Source organism: Musca vetustissima, unplaced genomic scaffold, assembly GCF_032173495.1.
Source record: "Musca vetustissima isolate MV318-11 ecotype Yass unplaced genomic scaffold, APGP_CSIRO_Mvet_v1 utg22268, whole genome shotgun sequence".
Classification (NCBI taxonomy): domain Eukaryota; kingdom Metazoa; phylum Arthropoda; class Insecta; order Diptera; family Muscidae; genus Musca; species Musca vetustissima.
The window spans coordinates 26072-30596 of record NW_026881512.1 but is presented as its reverse complement, the minus strand read 5'-3'; the positions used below and the strand labels follow the sequence as shown (position 1 = coordinate 30596).

The following is a 4525-nucleotide window of genomic DNA, read 5'->3' as shown; positions in this document are numbered from 1 at the left end:
AAATCTGTACCGATTTTTTCCAATTTTAATAGGGTTCGTCTTTGAGCCATATAAGTGAAATGTTCCAAATTTCATCCAATTCGGATCATAAAGCGACCTGTACATTGTTTACAATTTAACATCTACAGACGGACGGACATGCATAAATCGACTCAGAAAGTGATTCTATGCATATTCTCAGAAGGAAACATGTGTCTATCTCGTTTCCTTTTGCCTGTTACAAACATATGCATAAAGACATAATACCCTGTACCACAGTGTGGTGAAGGGTATAACAACACAACACCTGGTAGTACAAACATCTTAATCTCCTGCAAATACTGATCCAAAGCAACGTACAGGGTATTATGTCTTTTTGCATATGTTTGTAGCAGCAAAAGGAAATGACATAGTTCTGAGTCGATTTATGTATGTCCGTCCGTTCGTTTGTCCATGTTAAATTGTAAACAAAGTACAGGTCGTATTTATGATCCGAATTGGATGAAATTTGGCACAGCCCTATCGAACCCTATTGAAATTGGGTAAAATCGGTTCTGATATAGATGTAGCTCTCATGCATGTTTTTTCGTCCGATTTAATGTAAATGGTGCCCTAAACGTACTGAATTAAGTCTGGAATATTGTTTCTTAAGATCGGTTCAGATTTAGATATAGCTCCTATATATATTTTCGTCCGATTTTATGTAATTTGTGTACTAAATACCCAAAGTTTATCTGGCTTTTGCACAACGTATCAAGATGAGACTATAATGAATAGTAGTGAAGGGTTTCCGACTATATACCCAGTCCGACCAGATTTCCGTTGTCTCGAATTTGTTATACCTTCAACCATGGGTTGTGCATTCAAAATATATAAAAACGGTGAGGGCCCTTTATGTGGGGACTATGTCAAAAAAACATGGTCATGAATACGAAGTAAAAAAATAAGGGCCCAAGATTTCCGTTGTATCGAATTTGTTATACCTTCCAAAATGGTTTGTGCATTCAAAATATATAAAAACGGTGGGGCCCTTTATGTAGGAACTGTGTTTTTTGACAAAAAAAAATGGTCCCATTAGGATTATTGTCATGAATACGAAGTACAAAAATAAGGGCCCAGAAAACTATAGGATGGAAAATTCGGCTAGGATCTTCAATATACCGAAAAAGCAGCGGGCCTACATATATGTGGCCCTTAATCACTCTATCTTCAACCCATGTGGGTCTTTTTCATCCATATTTTCTTTAATCGTACACTAAATGCCGCAAGAAGAAATTGTTCCATCTTCAAGTATTCTAAATGTCGCTCATAAGATTTTCGATAAGGTTTTCATCATCCGTTTACACTTTTCTTTTCAAATAAACTGTAGATAATAAACAATTGTCGAATTAGTTTAAAATACAAATAGATCTAATTAGGCCAGACGTTAATAAGAATTATTAATGGGATACAGATCCGATCGTTAATTTTTTGAACAGAATAACCAGATTTTTGTATCGGTTTTAACCAACCTTTATGTGATGCATAAATGTAATTTTTTTTCTCCCACAAAACGGCATTACCATATAAACATACATACATGCAAAAATGTGTGTACAGAGATATTCAATTCCCCCCGCAACACAACATAAGATATCATTAAGAATTCCAAACATACACCATCAATTAGTTTACACCTTGTCTTATTGGAGACTAAATAGCCGATGGGCCGTAATGCAGCAACAACAACACTTTGCTCACCTATCACACACATTCACCTTAACACAAAACTATTCGGCTGGTCAATAAATTAGATACGCAAAATATCCACGTTAGCCCCCCCTAAAAACATATGACCGATTGAGTGTTGGCATTTATGTGCGTTTATAGATTGTGGGTGTAAGGGCGAAGAGTGGGGGAAGGGGGACGCCAAACAACATAAACTATTCTATGCATACACAGAAAACAACGAAAATACCCTAAAAGGGCAACTAACATCGTTACACTCACTTCATCGTGGGGATGTAGCTCAGATGGTAGAGCGCTCGCTTAGCATGTGAGAGGTACGGGGATCGATGCCCCGCATCTCCAATTCAAAATATTTTTTATTTATTGTTTTTTGTTTCTATTTTTTATGGGAAAAACATTATTTTAGCTTTTTGGTTGATTGAATAGATAGCTAGCTCCACCTTACTGTGGGAGTAACAGTTTGGCCTGAACTTTGTGCATCGCTTCTCTATTTCATCGATGTTGTTGATATATTGCCTGTCAAATTGTTTTTTCAAAATGGGAAATCATCATTGATTATGCACATAAATAATTTTTTTATTTATATTTATTTGTTTTATAAAAAAAGCTCTCGTTGATATTTTGATACTGCTTATTGTCAATTTAGTTTTCTATTGCAAAGTAATTTTTATTAAAAAGTGTATTTTATATTTATTGATTGTAGTTTTATTTATGGCGAAATTTAATTTTCAATTTGAAGTTGCAGTACCATCATGTCATGTGTGTATTTGATTGTATGCATGTTTGATTTTGTGGAGTCTTTTTTAGTTTTTATGTTGCAAGTATTTGGTGAATGATATTCAGACACATTCTATGTTGACATTTGTTAGAACTTGATTCGTGTCGGGAATTGACAAATAAAGTAAATTGAAGTATTTAAACCATTGTGTGTCATATTTCGTTTTAATATACATCACGGGAAATCGCGTAGTGAGACGGTAGTGTAGTCATATTTTTATACCCTTCACCACAGTGTGGTACAGGGTATTATGCCTTTGTGCATATGTTTGTAACAGGCAAAATAATCGAGATAAACCCATGGTTCCTTTTGAGAATATGCATAGAATCACTTTCTGAGTCGATTTATGCATGTCCGTCCGTCCATGTCCGTCCATGTATTTTTGTTAACAAAGTACAGGTCGCATTTATGATCCGATTTGGATGAAATTTGGCACAGGTCACTTAATTGGCCCAAGGACGAACCCTATAGAAAATGGGAAAATTTAGAACCTATTGACGAACCCTATTGAAAATGGGAAGAATCGGTTCAGATTTAGATATAGCTCACATATATATTTTCGTCCGATTTAAGGTAAATGGTGTACCAAAGAAACTATATATCTTTCGATTTGCACGAAATTTGGCATAGAGTACTGAAATAGGCCCAGAAAGATGTGTGCCAAGTTTCGAGAAAATTGGTTCAGATTTACATATAGCTGCCATATATAATTTCGGTCGATCTTAGGTAAATGGGGCTCCAAAGTGCTTATATATATTTCTATTTGCACGAAATTTGGCATAGGATACTGAATTAGGTCCAGAATGATGCGTGCTAAGTTTCGTGATAATCGGTTCAGATTTAGATAGAGCTTCAATATATATTTAATTTAAAGTGTGCACTAAATACCCAAGGATTGGCCGATCGGCACACAATTTTGTACAATGTCCCTATACAATATAACCTTTCGTGTGTCAAGTTTTCTTGAAATTTGTTCAGATTTACTTGTATCTTTTATATATATTTTCGTCCGATTTTAAGTAAGTGGTACACTAAAGGCCCATACAGACTCATACGCGTACAGAAATGAATAAAAATGAATATCTAGCAAGTTTCCTTGAAATCGGTTCAGATTAGCTTCAATATATAATTTCGACCTATTCATACACACCAAATAGCCAATGGCCGCCTGATTGATACATTTTAAACAGTGAAGCATATCAAATAGCGTGTGCTTTAAATCTATTTACAAAATTTAGAATAGGTTGCAGAATGGCATGTGTTGGAATTAATGTCAGTCGGTTTACTTATAGATAAATATCGCATATTTAAATTCGTTCAATTTCATGTCAAAGTTCGTCGTCATTTCTACGACGTCTGTTAGGAAACATATGTAGAATATCCCCAAAGTGGTGAAGGGTATCATATGGTCGGTCCAGTCCGACTTTACTACTTTTCTGATTCATAACACTTTTTCGAAGAATATGTTCAATGTAGATCCTGAAGGTTCCGTTTTGTTTTTCCAATTTTAAGGTTTTAGCCAAAATCTCCCCCAAAAGGGACTTTAATTGGCATTCCGTGTTATTTAAGAGCAATAAACTTTATCGCAGAAAGTATTTTAGGAATTTTAACAATTAAAAACGATGTTCAGTTCAGCCCGGCCAAAATTTTCATACAATCCTCCATGAGGATGACATTCAAAATATCTAAAATTAATGGGGCTCCTATGAGAAAATTCATGTTATGAATGGACCTTGAACATACCGACAAAGACGTAAAAAATATGATTTATATTCTCCGAATACCGAATAGTGGGTCTGCGGACATACGGGCCAATACCTAAACGGGACCGATATTGATAATTTTTGATAGTGAAATTTGACAGGCCAATTCAGATGATTAACATACTTAAAATCACTCAAACATCGAATATTGGGGGTTCCATAATATGGGGCTACACCAAAACGTGAACCAATATGTCTCATTTGCAATACCAAATATCCTAGGAGTACTAGCAATTCCTGTGCAAAATTTCAGAGCTCTGTGTTAAATTTTGCGATC

At 35.1% G+C, this 4525-nt stretch overlaps 1 non-coding gene across 1 annotated transcript; it reads left to right on the top strand.

Annotated features, from left to right (window-relative positions):
* Positions 1–1976: 1976 nt before the first annotated feature.
* On the top strand, positions 1977–2049 carry Trnaa-agc (transfer RNA alanine (anticodon AGC)). Its single transcript has one exon. It is a non-coding gene; the product is annotated as a tRNA-Ala (tRNA).
* Positions 2050–4525: the final 2476 nt, after the last annotated feature.